Source organism: Dendropsophus ebraccatus, chromosome 15 (assembly GCF_027789765.1).
Source record: "Dendropsophus ebraccatus isolate aDenEbr1 chromosome 15, aDenEbr1.pat, whole genome shotgun sequence".
Classification (NCBI taxonomy): domain Eukaryota; kingdom Metazoa; phylum Chordata; class Amphibia; order Anura; family Hylidae; genus Dendropsophus; species Dendropsophus ebraccatus.
In genome coordinates this window covers 7,630,389-7,652,512 of record NC_091468.1, presented here as the reverse complement: position 1 = coordinate 7,652,512, position 22,124 = coordinate 7,630,389, and the positions used below count along the sequence as shown (strand labels likewise).

Sequence of the window (22,124 nt, the reverse complement as noted above, 5' to 3'; positions counted from 1 at the left end):
GGTGGGAGCACTCTCCCACTAGTTAATGTCTCTCGCTGTGCATATGCTATGTATTCACCTTGGAGTCTGCGTATGTATGTGACATCAGTGACGACAGCTGTGGGGGAGAAAAGCTGGCAGCAAAGATTACGTAAATGATTCACATTGTGTGATCTTTAGCACAAGGAAAAGAGTGGAGAGAGGGTCATGTGACCCACATCTCCATCACATCAGCCGACGGCTGAAATATTTTCAACTACAACAAATTTTAACTGCAGGTCATAGAAAATGAAAAGAATGACCTAATATCAGGCTACCCTGTAACTTAAAGGTTATAGGGGGATCTATGTATTTGATTGCAACAGGCTTTGCATCCTATATATAGAGTAATAGTAGTATTACTGATGTGAGATTTGCACATCGTGTGCATGGAGCCTGACGTTACATGACAATCGTGCGCTCCTACCTCTCGGAACAAGTAAAAGATCACAAAAATACAACTCAAAAATAAGTAAAAATAAGTGTATGAAGCTAATGGAAACATCAGCGTGGCTCATGGGGGTGGGGGTCTGCTGGATCACACTGGACGCGCCAAGAATCCTCAGAGTCTGAGCTTTTATTTTCTCATGGTTTTGGTTAAGAAAAGATGTTGGCATCCAGACGAAAAGTCAGCGAGGGTTTACTGCCAGCTCCCAAATGTGCTAAAAAAAGAAGAAGATCAGGGACCAGATTTTCCTTCATCTGTTTCATGATAAAGCGAGATTATCTTCTACTAAGATATAACAGACTAACATAAGGGCCTTTTACACCGGCCGATTATCGTGCAGAAAAATCGTTGAATTTTTTTAATTTTAGCGATAATCCTCTGGTGTAAATGCGACAACAATCGAGCGACCAATGAAAAATCGTTCATATGTCATTGATCGCTTCTTTTGATCCTGGTTAATCTTTCTCGAGTCTTTTAGTGTAAACACTCATCTGTCACAGTATATAGATACCAACGCAGTCGTATTTACGATCATAATTACGTTTGCATTAACGACTTTTTGTGGCGATTTATCTTCTCGTCTTAACGCCTATTGTTTAAAAGAAAAAATCATTGCTTGTCATTCACTAAACAAGTGCATCAGCGATATATCTGTAGGTGTAAAGGAGGCCATAGTCTCGGCACTCACAGGACTGGGATACGGCTGTGCGTCTCCACACCAGCACAGGATCCCTGGTATATAATCCACTGAGTGGGAGGGATGATGCTTCCTAAATGTTATAGCTACAGAGACGACCCCACCTCAAACATCAGGCTTTTCCTGCTGTCAATCATACAGAGGGGAGGGCCGAGCTCTGACTGATACGATTGGCTCACTGACAAAGAAACTGCAGCTATCATTGCTTATCAGGCAGTTGTAGAGTTAAAGGGTTTTTTCAGCTTGAATGTAATCTGACCGCAGTTTATATTTGCTAAAACCCACAACAATCAGCTGTAATCTGTGGGAAAACATTGTAGGTTTCTTGTTTCCCTAGAGTACAGCGCCTTTCAACAACTTTATCCTGAAGAACAGTGTTACATGCACAGTACAGCACCTTCCAACAAATTTATCATGAAGAACAGTGTTACATGTACAGTACAGCACCTTCCAACAACTTTATCCTGAAGAACAGTGTTACATGTACAGTACAGCGCCTTTCAACAACTTTATCCTGAAGAACAGTGTTACATGCACAGTACAGCACCTTCCAACAACTTTATCCTGAAGAACAGTGTTACATGCACAGTACAGCACCTTCCAACAAATTTATCATGAAGAACAGTGTTACATGTACAGTACAGCACCTTCCAACAACTTTATCCTGAAGAATAGTGTTACATGCACAGTACAGTGCCTTCCAACAACTTTATCCTGAAGAACAGTGTTACATGTACAGTACAGCGCCTTTCAACAACTTTATCCTGAAGAACAGTGTTACATGCACAGTACAGCACCTTCCAACAACTTTATCCTGAAGAACAGTGTTACATGCACAGTACAGCACCTTCCAACAAATGTATCATGAAGAACAGTGTTACATGTACAGTACAGCACCTTCCAACAACTTTATCCTGAAGAATAGTGTTACATGCACAGTACAGTGCCTTCCAACAACTTTATCCTGAAGAATAGTGTTACACTATGACCTCTCTGTTCCTCAAACTTAATCTCTCTAAAACTGAACTTCTGGTATTTCCTCCCTCTAACAAACCTAAACCCAACATCTCCCTCTCAGTCTGTGGTACTAGCATAACTCCTGTGCATCAGGCTCCATGTCTGGGGGTTATGCTAGACTCTGATCTATCCTTCACTCCCTACATCCAAGCTCTTACACGCTCCTGTCATCTTCATCTCAAAAACATCTCCAGAATCGCCCATTTCTCACCACTGACACCGCTCAGACTCTGACTGTCGCCCTGATCCATTCCTGTCGTGACTACTGTAACTCCCTACTAATCGGTCTTCCCTTTCTCTAAGCTCTCCCCTCTCCAGTCTATCCTGAACGCAGCAGCCAGACTCATCATCCTCTTCAGCCGTTATACTGACATCTCCCCTCTGTGCCAGTCACTACACTGGTTACCCATTAAATATAGAACACAGTTCAAACTCCTCACCCTCACCCATAAAGCTCTCCACAACTCTGCCCTCCATACATCTCCTCCCTCATCTCCACAACTCTGCCCTCCATACATCTCCTCCCTCATCTCCACAACTCTGCCCTCCATACATCTCCTTCCTCATCTCCACAACTCTGCCCCTCATACATCTCCTTCCTCATCTCCACAACTCTGCCCCTCATACATCTCCTTCCTCATCTCCACTACTCTGCCCTCCATACATCTCCTCCCTCATCTCCACAACTCTGCCCTCCATACATCTCCTCCCCCATGTCCACAACTCTGCCCTCCATACATCTCCTCCCTCATCTCCACAACTCTGCCCTCCATACATCTCCTCCCTCATCTCCACAACTCTGCCCCTCCATACATCTCCTCCCTCATCTCCACAACTCTGCCCTCTATACATCTCCTCCCTCATCTCCACAACTCTGCCCTCCATACATCTCCTCCCTCATCTCCACAACTCTGCCCCTCATACATCTCCTCCCTCATCTCCACTACTCTGCCCCTCCATACATCTCCACAACTCTGCCCCCCATACATCTCGTCCCTCATCTCCACTACTCTGCCCCTCCATACATCTCCACAACTCTGCCCCCCATACATCTCCTCCCTCATCTCCACAACTCTGCCCTCCATACATCTCCTCCCTCATCTCCACAACTCTGCCCTCCATACATCTCCTCCCTCATCTCCACAACTCTGCCCTCCATACATCTCCTCCCTCATCTCCACCTACCATCCTTCCCGTGCTCTGCGTTCTGCTAATGACCTTACACTAACCTCTTCTATAATCAGAACTTCTTATTCTGGCCTCCAAGGCTTCTCTCGTGCTGCACCAGTTCTCTGGAACTCCCTTCCCAAAGACATCAGACTTATTTCCAACACCCACAGTTTCAAGCGTGCCCTGAAGACCCATCTCTTCAGGCTTATAACATTCCGTAATCTCGTCTCCCTCTGCTATCCCTTCTCCATCCTCTCTATAACTTCTTCGGTGCTAGTTACACTCTCCTTGTTATCTGAGCTCAGAAAATGGCTTGTGACTGGCTCGCCCAGCCGCCTATAGGCACTTAGAGATTCCATGTACAATGACTGGAACATTGACAAATAAAGCCCTTGTTGCCTCTCGTGTTACTCCCAGTCATCCTAGTCTGTAAACTCTTGAGAGCAGGTCTCTAATTCGGTATTTTAATTTATTCATTGTATAATCTAATATATAACCTCTAATGTATTTATGTATTTAAATAAGCGCTGCGGAATCTGTTGGCGCTATACAAATAAATATTATTATTATTATTACTATTATTACATGCACAGTACAGTGCCTTCCAACAACTTTATCCTGAAGAACAGTGTTACATGCACAGTACAGTGCCTTCCAACAACTTTATCCTGAAGAACAGTGTTACGTGTACAGTACAGCACCTTACAACAACTTTATCCTGAAGAACAGTGTTACATGTACAGTACAGCGCCTTCCAACAACTATATCCTGAAGAACAGTGTTACGTGTACAGTACAGCACCTGACAACAACTTTATCCTGAAGAACAGCGTTACATGCACAGTACAGTGCCTTCCAACAACTTTATCCTGAAGAACAGCGTTACATGCACAGTACAGTGCCTTCCAACAACTTTATCCTGAAGAACAGTGTTACATGCACAGTACAGTGCCTTCCAACAACTTTATCCTGAAGAACAGTGTTACATGCACAGTACAGCGCCTTTCAACAACTTTATCCTGAAGAACAGTGTTACGTGTACAGTACAGCACCTTCCAACAACTTTATCCTGAAGAACAGTGTTACGTGTACAGTACAGCACCTGACAACAACTTTATCCTGAAGAACAGTGTTTCATGCACAGTACAGCACCTTTCAACAACTTTATCCTGAAGAACAGTGTTACATGCACAGTACGGCGCCTTTCAACAACTTTATCCTGAAGAATAGTGTTACATATACAGTTCAGTGTCTTCTAACAACTTTATCCTGAAGAATAGTGTTACATGTACAGAACAGCACCTTCTAACAATTTTATCCTGAAGGATAGGAACAGTGTTAGATGTACAGTACAGCGCCTTCTAACAACTTTATCCTAAAAAATAGTGTTACCTGTACAGTACAGCGCCCTCTAACAAGACTTTATCCTGAAGAACAGTTACTTGTACAGTACAGCTCCTTCCAACAACTGTATCCTGAAGAATAGTGTTACATGTACAGTACAGCGCCTTCTAACAACTTTATCCACAAAAATAGTGTTACATGTACAGTACAGAGCCTTTTAACAACTTTATCCTGAAGAACACTGTTACATGTACACTACAGCACCTTCCAACAACTTTATCCTGAAGAACAGTGTTACATGTACAGTACAGAGCCTTTTAACAACTTTATCCTTCAGAACAGCGTTACATGTACACTACAGCACCTTCCAACAACTTTACCCTAAAAAATAGTGTTACCTGTGCAGTACAGCGCCTTCTAACAAAACTTTATCCTGACGAACAGTGTTACATGTTCAGTACAGCGCCTTTCAACAACTTTATCCTGAAGAACAGTGTTACATGCACAGTACAGCGCCTTCTAACAACTTTCTCCTGAGTAATATGGTTGGTGTGGAAGTAGTTGATCCCCTCGCCTACAGGCAACAAGAAGGTGTGAACGGCTCCCAATGTGGCTGCCATTCCAATCTCTCTGGGATCTGTATGATGAATTAGCATCCTGCTTCGCCGTGATACAACTAGTGATACAACTTGGAAGAGAACCCAGTGTAATAAAGATAATTGAGGTAATGACTTTGTGATTGTCGGGTTTGGCTGATTAATCATATTCCAGCTGTGTAATGATAATTCCTTCTTACCAGTGTAGCTGGGATCTCATCATGTTCTGATATGTGACAGACTGTTACTAGGGAGGGTCACTCTCTGTTATCATTAGGCAGGTGACAACCTATGTAGTTACCATATAGGACAATGCAATGGGAAAGGGTGTAGACCAAGGATTTAGTGTAAGGGAAAACTGTCAGTCATGTACATTATAAATCAGCTACACCCATCATCCAGTATACGCTATATATCACCTCTGCAGTTTCATAATTCTTATATTGCACAACAAATATAAGGTAATACAGGTAATATAGTCCAGTGACTGCATATTGATGGTGCTGGGAGGGGGGCTTATGGTATAGGAGCCTAATATTCATCCAGCCCTGGGACGGTATTACATGTTCTGATACATGCAATGGTACTGGTACAAGCGGTGGTGTAATGGTGCAAGCGGTGGTGTAATGGTACAAGCGATGGTGTAATGGTACAAGCGATGGTGTAATGGTACAAGCGGTGGTGTAATGGTGCAAGCGGTGGTGTAATGGTACAAGCGATGGTGTAATGGTACAAGCGATGGTGTAATGGTACAAGCGATGGTGTAATGGTACAAGCGATGGTGTAATGGTACAAGCGATGGTTTAATGGTACAAGCGATGGTGTAATGGTGCAAGCGGTGGTGTAATGGTACAAGCGGTGGTGTAATGGTGCAAGCGGTGGTGTAATGGTACAAGCGGTGGTGTAAGCCGCACCAGGAAGCGGACCATAAGGAAGAGCTCGCTGCAGCACAGTCATCCATGGCTACTATCGGTACCGCCACCTACAGAAAGAGGAAAAATAACCCAAGGTGTGCGGCTAGTGTGTATAGGTGCTGGTGCGGAGGAAAGGATGACTGAGTCCTAGTGATGTAAAAATATAACAGCTTTCCTGTACAGTCTCTCAGTAATACAATACACTTTTGCAGAACCAGATAAATCTCTACACGGAATTTAGTGCTTGAATTTGGTTGTGCTGAGGAGATGCTCGAAGAAGTAGAGTAGAGATAGTTGTAGCGGTGCTTGTGAAGTTGAGAGTAGAGTAGCGGAGAGGAAAGGAGTTTGTCAAGGGAGTCCAAACCCAATGTAGTAGTGTACTCTGCCGAAACTTGGGAGAATACTTTAGAGTGAGAAGTTTACTTGTACCCATGTATAGACTGTTTTCTGATCACCTTCTGCCCTACAGTGTCGAGTGATTTGTCCTCCTAGGGTGATACAAGCCCCAGCCGTGGTTACCTGGGTGAAGCTAAACTCCCGAGGATGTCCCAGTTACCTGCACTGTGAGATAGGATACGTAGACCTTCTGGTAGCTTTGTCCTATCCAGGCTAATTCCTCTTTTGTATCAGGATACTGCCCTGCACCTTTTAAGGCGTGGTCTTGGATGTTCCCAGACTCCCAGACTCTTCTCCCTTTGTAGTGTTTAGCACTGTATAGTAGATATAATATAAGTTCTGAAAAACTAGGTGTCTCTGGTTGCATCTGAACACATGTCTTAGACTAGACCAGACTGAACTGAACTGACTTGTCTAGGACGAGGGTCCTGGCAGAGCCAGGCCCCGGCTTGGCTACAGCAGAAACGTCTGCTCTGTGTGTCCCTCTCCCTTGAGAATCTGGGTAAGAACTGACGCTACACCTCCTCCCACCAAGTAACTTCCTATAGGGGCTCAGTAAGGTACCCTGTGAGTGGTGGAAAGGAATGTGTGCAAGAGAAAGAAAAGAAGAGCTAGGTTAGAAGTAAAAAGCATCTCCTATAGGTCAGCAAAAGCACATGGCACACATAAAACAGTAACCCATTCCTAACTTCAGCTGTGCAACACAAGAGCATACATACAAAAAATACTGACATCTGATGGTGAAACTTTAAAGTGTACTCCATCACCACCTAACCTGGAGTAAGAAGATTTTGTGACAGGTGCAAACAATAGATACAAAACACCAGTGGTGGGACACCACATATGCTCTAAACTGAAGAACGCATTCTGCACTCCCACCACTAGATGTCACTGTATTGTATGTGCCACATGGCACAGCTGAAGGATGTTTTACTAAGCTTACTGTAAGCTGACTGAGACCAATCCCTGACCTGGGTAGCTCACACTAATCCCTACTCTATCCCACCAACCTCAGAGGTTTGATTGATAGGTCTCTTGATGTTTTCTCCCCGATCAGAAAGCTCCCTGTAGTCTAGGTATAGTGCTGAGCGGTTTATTACAGTTAATTCTGTGTCACTCTGTGCCCACGGACAGCCTCATGTCCCAGCTAACACCACCTGGCTGCCCTGCTATCTCTATAACACCTGCTATCTCTATAACAGATGCTGCAACTATGTGCATAGACTTTTATAGTGACTCTGACATTAACCCTATACTGCCTCCTGATTGGCTGGGAGGGCTGATTGCAGGGCATTATGAACTAATCTGAGGTCATGTGATCCTTCCCATTGTCTGCATTTGGCTGTCGCCTGAGGTTCTGAGTCTGACAGAACAAAATCCTTATATCAGGGTTTCTCTGAAAATAAGCCAAGGTCTTATATTATTTTTTTTATTCAAATATTTATTTTCTTATTTATTATTTTTTCTCAGAAAATAAGGTTTATTTTTAGGGTAGATGTAATTTTTCTATGAACAACAATCACACATTATGCTGGATTCCTTTTTTTCTTTGTAGAGTGTGGCTTATATTTTAGGAATATTCCAAAACCAAGATAGGGTTTATTTTCAGGTTAGGGCTTTTTTTTGGGGGGGTAGAGATTATTTTTGAGGTAGGGATTATTATCAGGATAGGGATTATTATCAGGATAAGGATAATTATTGTGCTAGAGTTTATTTTCAAGGCTTCAAAGGCTTATTTTCGGGGTAGGGCTTATATTCGGGGTAGGGTTTATGTTCAGGGTAGGGCCTATTTTTACTGTAGGGCTTATTTCTGGGATAGGGCTTATTTTTAGGGTAGGGCTTATTTTTAGGGTAGGGCTTATTTCTGGGATAGGGCTTATTTTCAGGATAGGGCTTATTTCCGGGGTAGGGCTTATTTTGGGGGTAGGGCTTATTTTCAAGATAGGGCTTATTTCCGGGGTAGGGCTTATTTTGGGGGTAGGGCTTATTTTCAGGATAGGGCTTATTTCCGGGGTAGGGCTTATTTTCGGGATAGGGCTTATTTTATGGGTAGGGCTTATTTTCAGGGTAGGGCTTATTTATGGGGTAGGGCTTATTTTCAGGATAAGGCTTATTTTAAGGGTAGGGCTTATTTTCGGGATAGGGCTTATTTTAGGGGTAGGGCTTATTTTCAAGATAGGGCTTATTTTCGAAATAGGGCTTATTTTGGGGGTAGGGCTTATTTTGGGGGTAGGGCTTATTTTTTGTATCTATTAGCAGCTTCTACGACACAAACAATTCGGCTCATAGTCTCTCAGATAAAGGAAAAACACTTGCCTTTTGTGTCCTATACATAGCATGGTATTGTCTTAGCAAGGAAATCCATGTGGTGGCAAATCCTTTCCATCAAAGTATTTTAGGACTGATACCTTTATTGGCCAACAAAAAAATTTTCAGAATCCAAAGATCACTTTGTCAGACAAGTTTACAAATTCACAGGTGTCTCTCTCTCTCTCTTTTTTTTTTTTAAATTGTTGGTAACATCCTTAAAATTTTCTGCTGATTCTGTAATTTATCCATTTGTAAACTTGTCTGGCAAAGAGATCTTTGAATCCCAAAAGCTCAAAATTCGAACAACTTTTTGTTGCCCAATAAAAATAAGTATTGACCATCTCATGTGCTATACATATAAAGAGTCTCTAGCGGCAGTATACAGTATACTTCCTACCCTAGAGTAATTAGCAAAGTATTGTAAGGATAGTAGGAAGGCTTTATATCGCCATCTACTGGCCAGGTCAGGCATTACCACACATGGGAGACTTGTCTTTTATGTGGCAACAAACGTCTTTCATTTTGGGCATCTATTACATGCCGCGCACCTATCCGACACCGGGAAGCAGGATATAAATGGCTGCACAAATCGACGCACTTTCAAAGTTGTATTTAGTTTCCGCACTAAACTAGTTTAGTTTGTATAGTCTTAGGGGAAATTTATCAAACTGCTGTAAAGTAAAATTGTCTTAGTTGCCCCTAGCAACCAATCAGATTCCACCTTTCATTCCTCGCAGATTCTTTAAAAAATGAAAGGTGGAATCTGATTGGTTGCTAGGGGCAACTAAGACAATTTTACTTTACAGCAGTTTAATAAATCTCCCCCCTAGTCTTATGTACAATCATTTTACATCCTGTATTGATTTATTAATTAATTTGTTTGTTTGTTTATTTGTTTTTTTTTTTATTTATTTGTTTGTTTATTCTGCATATGACACAAATAACCTAATAACTATAAGGAAGGATAAGAATTCTCTCTCCGGGCTACAATCACACTGTCTGTAAATAAGCAGTGAGACCATTAATAGAGGGACAAGGCCAATTTCCCATTAAATTATCCAATTTCATTACTCATTTATGAAACCACAGAATCTGCGTGTAAATTCTTCAGACTGAACTAACAGACTGGTGTAACTTATTAAATGCACAACCAACACGTACAGACATAATTTACTGCAATGTATCCGGTCTGGATAATCCTCTGTAACCTAAATAGCCTTGACTGCAGAACAGGGACGTAATAGTGCAGAGCCCCATAGGTTATAAATGGCCTCCTGTCCCCCGAGCTATGACTAGATCCGTGTAAGGGTTAGGGTGATAGCGTGAGCATTGTGTCTGCTACCAAGTCACAGAGGTAGAAGAGCAGGATGGCAGCATGGGTGGCATCATACCCCAAAATAAATCCAATACCCACACCAGACCCGTAATCCAAAATAAATTTACACCTCTAAATTAAAGGGGCATTTTGACTTAAAGGAGAAGTCAGATGAAAATTTTTATTAACCCCTAGACGACCCTGGACGCAGGGTTACGTCATGGAAGTCTGTCCCCAGACGACCCATGACGTAACTCTACGTCCTGGGTGTTTCTCCCGCTATGAAGCGTGCTTCGGAGGTGGGGGCCGGCTGTAGTGAGCAGCCGGGACCTCACCGGTAATGACACGCTGCAGCGATCGCGCTGCCGCGTGTCATTAACCCCTTAAACGCCGTCCCCTGTCACTTACCGATCGTGACCCCGCAGTGTGACTGCGGGGGTCCCAATCGTTGAAACAGACCGCCGGAGGTCTCTCACCTGCCTCCGTGCGGTCCGATCGGCGATCTGCTGCACTGAGCCTGCACAGGCAGGCTCAATGAGCAGATCGCCGATAACACTGATCAATGCTATGCCTATGGCATAGCAATCATCAGTGTAGAAATCAAAGTACTGTATGTACAAGTCCCCCAAAGGGACTTCAAATGTGTAAAAAAAAAAAGTTCAAAACACTAACACACTGCCCCAAAACCCCTCCCCCAATAAAAGTTGAAATCACCCCCCTTTCCCATTACATAAATAAAACATATAAAAATAAATAAATAGATAAACATATAATATACCGTAGCGTGCGTAATTGTCCAATGTATTAAAATATAACAAGCGTCATTGTGATCAGTGAACGGCGTACACGAAAAGAGGGAAAAAAGTGCGCAGATTACCGATTTTATGTTACATTATATATTTAAAAAAATCAATAAAAAGTGATCAAAACGTCCGATCTTCACACATATGGTATTAATAAAAACTAGAGATCATGGCGGAAAAAATGACACCCCATACAGCCCCGTAGGTGAAAAAATAAAACCGTTATAAGCGTCACAATAGGCCCATTTTATTAATATTTAATTGCCAAAAAAAAGGATTTCATAAAAAAAATATATATATAACATTAGAGAATCTGTGTAACCTGCATATGGTTGTGTTCGGACTGACCTATAGAATAATGGTATCATGTCGCTGTTACCATATTTTTACCATATGTTACCATATTCTTTTTTACGATTTCACCTATTTATATCTTCAAAAATAATATATTTGGGATTCCGTCATACATGTTATGGTAAAACGAAAGACGCCATTACACAGTACAACTATTCCTGTAAAAAACAAGCACTTACATGGCTTGTAGATAGAAAACTGAGAGTGCTAGAGCTCTTAGAAGGGGAGGAGGGAAAAACGGAAACACTAAGATCAAAATTTGCGCGGTCAACTGGGTCATTTTGGGCCTGGTCCTCAAAGGGTTAAAGTATTGTATTGCCCTCCAAAAGTTATACAAATCACAAATATAAACTTATTATGGAAAATGTTTATAAAGTGTTTTTTTCCCTGCACTTACTACTGCATCAAGGCTTCACTTCCTGGATAACATGGTGATGTCACTTCCTGGATAACATGGTGATGTCACTTCCTGGATAACATGGTGATGTCACTTCCTGGATAACATGGTGATGTCACTTCCTGGATAACATGGTGATGTCTCTACCTGGATAACATGGTGATGTCACTTCCTGGATAACATGGTGATGTCACTACCTGGATAAAATGGTGATGTCACTTCCTGGATAAAATGGTGATGTCACTTCCTGGATAAAATGGTGATGTCACGACCCGACTCCCAGAGCTGTGCGGGCTGTGGCTGCTGGAGAGGATGATGGCAGAGGGATGCTCAGTGTCCCTCCAGTGCCCTGTGTCCCTCAGTGTCCCTCTGCCAGCATCCTCTCCAGCAGCCACAGCCCACACAGCTCTGGGAGTCGGGTCGTGACATCACCATTTTATCCAGGAAGTGACATCACCATTTTATCCAGGAAGTGACATCACCATGTTATCCAGGAAGTGACATCACCATGTTATCCAGGAAGTGACATCACCATGTTATCCAGGAAGTGAAGCACTTTATAAGTATTTTCCGTAATAAGTGTATATTGGGGATTTGTATTTTGTGGGGCAATACAATATTTTAATAAAAATTTTCACTGGACTAAAAAAAAATCCCCCATCTATAGCATAGTGGACACACAAGATTGTGGGATTCCCTGCAATCTTAGGAATAGGGACCTGAGTCTTGTGAATAGAGCAGTGCTTCATGCTTTGTCTATGGGAATGTCAGAGATGGTGGAGCTCTGTACCTGGCTACCTCTGGTGCTCCCATAGACAATGCAGGGAGCAGCCTGGTGCGTGTACAACCTGCCTCTATTCTGATGTGATAATTGGGCCCCTCAACTATATCTGTGGGTAAGGAATAAATGCTTTAAGCTGGAATGCCCCTTTAATGGGAGTTTGGAGACTATGGGCACTTATGCACGGTCTGTGCTGGTCTCAGCTGTCTTTGACTTGATGGTTGAGTATGCGAACTGCTGCTCCATATAGATGAGAGTCACATTCACAGGGTTCTGGTTGTCGGATCCTCCACAATCAGACACTTGGGGGGACATTTGTAAGGACTAGCGTACTCACATGCCGGTCGTAAAGGGGGTAGTTAACCCCCCCAAAAATTCTTTCAAATCAACTGGTGCCACAAAGTGCCAGAGACACCAGAGCTGTACACGGTCCCCCCCTTCCATTTCCTTACTGGACCCCGTGTCCTGGCCACCATGGCCACCATGGCAGTAGTTACAGCAGGGGATTGTGTAAACTGAATGCAAACCTTCCATGTTAGATGAGTTATGGAGTCGCCTTTTATCATGTAATAATTGATGTTTATTTATAGGAAACAAAAAAAAATCCTTTAAAACGGAAAACGGACTTCTATTGGAGCTTCCGTCTCAGCTGATTCTTGAAAAAACAAAAAATATTTTTAGAATAATTTCCTGTTCTATTTGTCTCCATCTCTGGCTGCTCGTCTTACTGGCTTTCGGAGGAAAAACACATTTACTGAGACATAACATGAAAATGTAAGAATCTAGAAGGGCGAGTCTCAGATACTTCATTTCCATGACATTTGGTGTCTGTCAGCACAGGAGGAGAAGTCACGCACGTCTTGCAGCCATGGCGGAGCAGTACGTCTATCTCAGCGCACATCAGGCAACTATAGGATGTGAAGGTAGAGCCTAATAAAGACATGTGGCGGGCCGGCCTTAAAGGGATTGTCATGGATAACATTCATTATTGATAAATGTATGACTGTTGGGTCTTGAGTTCCCTGTTTGAAAGGAACGGCTGTCACACATTTGCAACAATGTCGATGGGACTTGTGAATACAGGGAGATATCACAGCTATCCAATGGGGAATCACCATTCTTATGAGTGTTGGAAATCCCACCAGTCGGAGACCAACTCAACACTAGTTGTTACCACTTAGGGGGAAGTCAGTGGCCATGGTGCTTGCAGCCCTGATTCTATTCAGAGGGGTCCGAACATATGAAAAGGCAGCATCAATGGACGTAGCTACATTGTTTCACAAAGTAATTCTATGGAGAGAGAAAACACTCATGGTAGCACATCCATATACTTATGACTAACCATATGCTTCTAAGCACTATATGCTACTAACATCAGGAGTTAGTTACATTTTAATCAAACTGCATAAGCCCACACACCACTTCAAGGTTCCGGATTCATGTGGGCCCCTAACTTAAAAATGGTGCAGCCACAACAGCGCCACAGAAGGGGGCGGCCCAAATGTCCAACAGCCCCAATGTTGTGCTCCTCCCTCTGTCGCTGTTATTGCGGTGGGGCTTGCCATGTGGGGCTGCACCATTTTTTAGTTAGGGACCCACGCGTATCCGGAACCTTGAAGTAATGTGTGGGCTTATGCAGTTTGATCAAAATGTAACTAACTCCTGATGTTAGTAGTGTGTAGTGCTGAGATCAGTAATAAGTATATGGATGTGCTACCATGTCTGTTTTATCTCTCTAGAGTAACATTGTTTCACAAAACACTGCCATTAGGACACTGTCAATTTAAAAAGTTATGATTATTCAGATCCTGACCAATTGCAAAAACAGACCAGGAGAGGTTGCACATAGAGCGGGGAGAGATGGTGCTGGGCTGTAGACACTTTAGAACTCAACCCATCAAAACTTTAGTCTTTTTATCTTTTTGTCAGGTTCCCTTTAAGGCGAGGCCAGACACGACCTATTTGCTGCTGAGTTTTTGCAAAGAAATGTTGTGCAGAAAATCAACAGCAGAATGGAGATGTAGCCAGTAAAAAGTATTGTACTGTGCCTTTAAGAGATCCCAAAGTAACAGCCATGATTTTACAGTTATTCCCGAAGTCTGTGTGTTTATACTTTTCACCATCACACTACAGAGGGGATATAGGAACACCTTTAAGTGACCATGTGTTGGGACCTAGAGAGAGTTACTACCACTCGGACCCCTAAGTCAAGTGCTGCAGCGATACTGTAATAGTCACTGGGAGGTACTGAAGGAAGCAACAAAAAAAATTTAGCAGGAAAGATTCAGAAATGTTCTAGATTTAAATAGTAATCTTTGAGGAGCCTGAAAAGGTTAATCTCCTTTAGGGTTAATCTGTTTCTTGAGGCCGATGGATTAAGATCTTGGCCCCACTATGAGGTTGAAAAGGTAAAGCCAGCTCCTAGTCCTGGTGAGAGCAATGCACAGAGGGCTACAAAACTGTCATGTGCTGCCACCTGCTGGAGGATGTATGCAACCTGGTTATATCGATGGTGTGCATAATGTGGGGTACTGCTATGCCCTGGTACTAGTGTCCTGATACGTGGGGAAGCATTCAGAACTGCATTGTAATGTCCTGTGCACTAAAATAAAAAGCAGTAATTAAATGGTTAAAGGGGTTTTCCACTCAAACATAACATTTGATATGTTGCTGCCCATGGTGAGACTAACAATTCCTTCCATACTTGTTATTATCTATTTAGTCTCCTTCCCCCAGTTCTCAGCTGCTGCTTTCTGCTGAAGACACAAAAATCTGTGTGTGAGCTTTTCTCTCTGTCTCCCCCTCCCTTCTCAGATGGCTGATGTAAACAAGTCCCTGGCAGGCTGTATCAGCAACTTTGTAGCTTCTCTGTAATACTGAGAGGATTGTTCTGAAGTCGAGTTGCTGATGAACTCACTGTGATCAACCCTCCCAGCATTACAAAGAAGCTACAATGTTGCAGATAGGGACTGATGTTTACATCGGCTGCCTTTGAAAGGGGCAAATTTTTGTGGCCCAGAGCCCGGGGCTGTGTTTAGCAGCGTCAGTGCTGCTGGATGACTGGGTCGCTCCACCCTCTGGTGTTTTTGTTGCGGTGGTGTTCGCTGCGTGGGGCTGCACCATTTTTTAGTTAGGGACCCACCCATATCCGGGACCTTGTAGCGGTGTGTGGGCTTATGCATATGGATGGGCTACCATGTCTGTTTTTCTCCCTAGAGAATCATTTAAGTTCCATTATGATTCCAGGTGTAAAACTAAGCACAAAGGACACCTGTTCAACATTAGTTACGCATAAAAAACAAACACCTTTTGGCCTTATTTTGTGATGTTCAGTAGTGGCCCCTGTTAGGGTATAGCAGACCACCATCCTGCTGGCAGAAACTTGTAGAAACAGCAGCAGCTGTTCAGACACTCGGGCACCCGGCCACCCGGCCACAGGTTACCTTGGTTACTGACCACCACTCTGCTCTGGCCTGGCTGGTGTATATGTTGCAGGGAAATGATAGAATCAGGGATTTGATCAAATCCCGGGAAATGATAAAATGACCGTGCCGTTCCATCATTTCCCTAGGGATTGGATCAAATCACTGACCCCTTTCAGGGAAATGATGGAATTAACTCAATCATTTTCCCCTGCGACATAGAATTCGCTTATCGTATCGCCTCTCTGCTCCCCCCGACCTTTCCGCTCTGCTTTCCTTCCGCCACCTCTCTGCTCCCTGTTCCGCTCGTTTCCCCTGCTACACGCCTCCTGCTCCCCAGGCCTGTCAGCTCTGCTCCCCGTCTGCCCCCGCCACTGTACGCCTGCCGGGAGGTTTGCTACTCTGCTTCCCGTCCGCCCCGCCCTGCGACATGCCTACTAGTCCCCCAGCCAGTCCGCTCTGCTCCCCGTCCGCCCCAACGCCGTATGCCTGCTGGGAGGTGTGCTGTTCTGCTCCCGCTCCTCCCTGGTCCCGCCTGCCCCGCTGCCATATGCCTGCTGGGGAGGTGTGCCGCTCTGCTCCCCCGTCTGCCTCTGCCGCCAAACGTAGAGCCATAGACTCTTCAATCGTTCATTCCATCATTTCCATGAAAGGGGTCAGTGATTTGATCAATTCCCTAGGGAAATGATGGAACGGCGTGTGGGCTGCATCAGTGTGTCTGGCAGTATGGCCCTTGGTGTTGGTGCGGTGCAGGTGGACTAGACAACAGAGAGACAAGGAGGGAGGTGGTGTAACAATAACTAAAGGCACTTGTACAGTCCAGTTGCATACAGTTGTTAATACTGGTGGCCTTAAATGGGTTACTGTGCTTGGTGTGGAGAGACTGGTGGTGTGTGGAAAGATGGTCGGCCTAAGACCTTGGTTTGTCACTACGTGTGGGACGCTGGTGGGCACTGTGATCCTTATCCCCAATGGTGCTTGAGTCTACCTGTCAGCTAGGGAGCTTTCTGTTTTAGTATCTAGGCCGAGACGTATGCCATTACTTTAGGTTCCTAGAAGTATCCAGGGGTCCTTGTACATCCTACCCCCCGAACTCAGAAACAGATGCTACAGAGGCCTAAGTTACCTCTGCTACTGAGGATTCCCACTATCTGCAGAAGTGCAGGCCCTTTCCTGACTGTGGAAAGTGCACCAGACAAACCCTCTTCCTAAAACTCTCTTTAGTCTCAACTCCAGCTGTTCTCCTCCTTGCCACCCAGCTTGTAATCCAACTTTAAAGGAGAAGTCAAAAGTATTTTTAATATGTTATTAGTTATAGAAAGTTAGACAAATTCCTAATGTACATTAATGATGGGAAATGCACATATACTGCTATTTCCCTTAATTTAGTAGATCATTGAGTCTTCAAATTCTCTCAAAAACTGTGACGTCACGAATCAGGTGTAATTCCTATGGAGTTTTCAGCAGGGGGCACACGGTTTTTGAGAGAATTTGAAGACTCCTTGATCTACTAAATTAAGGGAAATAGCACTATATGTGCATTTCCCATAATTAACGTACATTATGAATTTTTCTAACTTTCCATAAGTAATAACATATTAAAAAATACTTTTGGCCGGAGTTTTCCTTTAACTCCCTGTTACCCTCTTTCAGTAGCTTTTCTCCCTCCCTTTCCTTTTTCTTATCTCTCGTAGACAGCTACTCCCTTTGTCTCAGCTAAACCCTGTCTCTGCAAACCTTCTATAAGGAGCAGATTAGCATATTCCACCCAACCTCTAGCAACTTCTAGAGTAAACTGGAAACTTTCTACACGACCTAAGCAGTACCCACTAAAGCCTGCAGGTGTCACTGTTGCCTAACAGTGTGTGTAGTGTGTGTTGAGTGGCGATGTAACTCTTTCTTTGCCTGAAAGTTACAGCTGTACAGAGAATATAAAGCACAGTTTCACTCATATAACATAATAAATCACTTGTGGACAGGAGCCATCCCAAGCCAAGCCGCAGGAATTGCGCTCTTGTATTCTACATATATTCTGTATATCTATGTATACACCAGCCAGACCACTGCTTTTGGAGCAGAGTGGTGGTTGGTAACCTAGACAATGAGCTGTCAACAATGGGAGGGAAAGTGCCGCCTATCAGGAGAAGGAGACAAGTTTGCTAAATGAACGTAGTTGCAAAAATAGTTAATTTGATGTGTTCTACGAGTATTAGCTGAGATAGGATAATCCCTTCAACATGTTATAGAGATATGTCAAAAGTTTTGATTAGATTCTGTGTGTTTCAAACTCTGTGGATCACTAACCACCAACTTATTTGCTGTCTCTAGAAACTTGAAACCCAATGTATGTAATCTCCTATTTACATTATTTTTAAATAATAAAGTAATAAATAATAATAAATTGTAGTACCGTTCTCCATCCACTAGGAGGAGCTGGTATGCACTGTAACATTTGTATAGGCTTATGCACAAGTCACACGTTCAGTAGTTTTTCAGGACCGTACATGATGTCCGTGATGACGTCCACAAAAAATTAATCCGTAATGCATCCGTATTGCATACATATCAACCGTAAGGTGATAGTTAAATAAGTGGGAATGGTTTAAAATGATCACTCATTTGTATTTTTTACGGATTTGCTGATGTTAGTTGACGTTTCTTCCATGAAAAAAATTACGGACATTCCCATAAAGTTCTATGGGACAATGTGAGTCGTAATTGAGGTCCGTTGTAGAGGTTGTCAGCAATATTTGTGGATCCGTAAAATTATTGACAGTGTGAAAAGCCCAATAGAGATCCATGGGCAATAAATTTATCCATAAATGTGGATCTGCATTTACGGACTACGTGTGAATATGGCCTTAGGCTTCTCAGACACATGTAAATATGAGGCACAGAAACTCTCAATTGTCTCTTGATGAGTCTCCAGACCATTTCTTCCCATTTCACATACAGGTAATTCCCCCTACCTTCTCTATAGAGGTGAGAAAGGTGTAATGCCTGCAATCTGTGAACCTTAAGGGTGGGTTCATACTGAGGAATTCTTGCGGATAATGTCCGCGGAATTCCGCAGTATGTCCGCACGCACGGCCGCGCGCCTTTCCGCCGGCTCCATAGACACCATTCTATGTCACTTCTTTCGGTGGATAGCGGAATACGCCGGCCTATAGAATGGTGTCTATGGAGCCGATGGAAAGGCGCGCGGCCGTGCGCGCGGACATACTGCGGAATTCCATGGACATTATCCACGAGAATTCCTCAGTATGAACCCACCCTAAGTGATCAGTTATAGGAGTTTGCCTGGCCACCCAATACAATGGAAGCAAATTTTGTTTTCTGTTAAAGGGAAACCATTAGTAGGTTAGAGGTATCTAACTTGCCGATATGTCCCTCTAGTGCACAAGGAGCCGAGGATGAAAGTAAGTTTCTTACTCTAAGACTCCGCAACAGTTTGGTGATATCAACAAGGTATTAGATATGTAAATTAGGCATGTTGGTGCATTGGGGGCGGGGGCTACAATTCAGGAAAACCCCAATCAAATTAATCCCATATGAGGAGGAAAAGAAAAAAAAATAGTAATAAACACCTACAACCCCCCCCCCCCCCCCCCCAAAAAAAAAAAAAAGAAAAAAGAAATGCAAAATAAGAATATTATTCAATTAGTTTCGCCACAACGGCTTCCTCGAGAGTACCTGAGAAAGCCGGTGTGGCGAAATGTACATCAGGGTCGGAGGTGGGGTCCCTCTTACATTTACATTAGCGGCAGCATCTATTGGAGCCTACACTCTCCTATTATTACATTTTCTCGGTTGTCGGTATGAATAATAACTTGCCAGTCATCTTGGTGAGGATGCGGGTATTTGGTGGCAATATTATACACATATATATATATATATATATATATATATATATATATATATATTGATGACAAATTGCATGTAATGTATGTGTAATGACACTGTATATCTGTTTGCTTACATTTTTTATAATGGCTGCTATATGATTTATATTTATATAGTTATTGTGAATTAATTGCTGCTTGCACAGTACACTTCATTATTACACTTTATATTGATGAATTTGCTGCTGCTAATATGATGTATTTGATGACTTAATAAATGAATATTATTCATATTTTGTATTGGGGGGGTTGTTAATTATTATTTTTACTACACTTGAAGGGTTAGCACTAGGTGTGAGTGCTGGTGCGGCAGAAGAAGTAGGACAGAGTCTGGCACTTAAACAACCATGACTTTTACTGATACTCTTCAGTAATAAAAAAAAAAGTAATAGGTAAAATCACTGGAGGAGTAGAGGTAAAAAATTGAAGAAGTAAGACTTGACTTAGCAGCAGGTATGGTGACCGTCTTGGGGGCCTTCTCCAAGGTGGACGTGTACTCTGCCGGGATAAGTGTAGAGAGTAATAATGAAAAAGAAGAATACTCTTACATATAGATCTGACCACCTTCTACCCAAGCAGTCCAGCGGGTGCCAGGTTGGATAGTACGAGCCTCAGGCCTATACCATGTAAAACCAGTAAGATACTTCGGCTTGCTGCGCTTTGTCTTACTGAGGATCAGTCTTGTACCTTCTTTAGACTGTCCTGACAACTGTAGAAGGATCCCTGGTGTGGACAAGATGGTCCCTAGAGGACGGTTACCCCTCCTGTGGGTTTAGCACTGCATCATAAAGAAGTCTCTCTCTCATAGGAATGATCCCTCTTGGCTGTCTCTTAGTCCCCCCACTCCAGGACTACTGACAAAAGACCTCCCAGGGTCCTGACCTAAGCTAGGCCTGGCTTGGAACTATAGCAGAAAACCCTCTATCTTTCTCTCCTCGCTACAGACGACTGACTGGAGACCTCTCTCCAGGAACTAACTAACCTGGCTTATATAGGGGTGACCGGGTCTAACCTATTCGTGGGGCTGTGTAAGAAAGAGGAGAAAACAGTGTAGTTGGTTAAGAATTGTGTAAAGCACCTGCACCTGTGATTGGTCAGAACAGAAAACATGCAGTGCTATAGTTAACTCTTCACCTTCATCTAGCACAGGGTGAAGAACCAGGTTACATGCTGCCCATAGAAATCTATAGAAATGGGAGAATGGAGTGGCTGAAGCGATAGAAGCAGAAAGATACTTAAATGGTCGGATGAACTCTCTAGCAGGTATTATACTAGTTATTGATTGACAGCTTACACTGCCCAGTATAAGTGGTGCATTATATTACCGCTATTCAGTACTGCTCCATAATGTCCTCCATGCTGCTGCTACTGCTGATATTTACCCATTAGCTCAGGAAAAACTGAAAATTAGAGATTAAAGCTGTAGAGGTGAAAACACCAAATACAAATAATATACTGGCCGGATCTCGTGCTGCTCCTCATTTACACATAGGACAGCTTATCCTGAACCTGCTTTATATCATCACCCAGGTAAGGATCCGCAAACTTGTATAACCGTCTACTAACAAGTCACATGGAAGGTAACGTGTAAAAAAAAAAACCTGTCAAGTAACAAGAAACATGAACCCAAAATGACATCATATATAGGCAGCCATGTAATGACCTGTGTATGTGCGGTATATAATAGAAGGAGGGTGGTGCTCGGGGAATAGTGCGAGAGATTCCTCGCCATAGGTATCATATAACTCACACCGCTCAAGGTAAACTGCACGAGTGCTAATGTTACATACCCCAGAGAGTTACGAAACAAGCAGGTTACAGAGAAAGAGGCAGATCCACCTGTCAGACTGGAGTCAGTGACAATACTGTATGTACTTACATAACTGTTATTACATGACACAACTACTGTGCGTGCGACCAGAGACTTCACCAACACCTTGGGATTCTCACACGTTGTATTACAAAAGTCGTACTAAAATGGTGAAGAAACTGACCAACAGGACGCTATCAATCATAAGGTACAGTCCCTAGTCATCGATATGGGGCCCATATAATAGTGCCAAATAACCGCTTCACTAATATGAAATCCTCTACCCAGGGTCGATTAATACACTGGACCCAGTGCAAAGACCTCAAGAGTGCCCCACGGTAAAAAAAAAAAAAAAGGCCCAAAAACATAATTTTATGGTCGACAGGTATATGGCACCCTGTGCAAGACATTTTTTTTAGGCGCCCCCCACC

General features: G+C 43.2%; 1 protein-coding gene across 5 annotated transcripts in view; it reads left to right on the top strand.

Moving 5' to 3' along the window:
- LOC138774206 (uncharacterized) overlaps positions 1-22,124 on the top strand; it is a 51,167-nt gene that overhangs the window by 1,887 nt on the left and 27,156 nt on the right. For 2 of the 5 annotated variants that reach the window (XM_069954891.1, XM_069954889.1), the window contains exon 2: positions 21,028-21,146. The exons of 2 other annotated variants lie outside the window; for them this stretch is intronic. The gene's annotated coding sequence lies outside the window, so the exon portion shown is untranslated. The remainder of the gene's footprint in view (positions 1-21,027; positions 21,147-22,124) is intronic. One more of the 5 variants, XM_069954890.1, reaches the window with a different exon arrangement.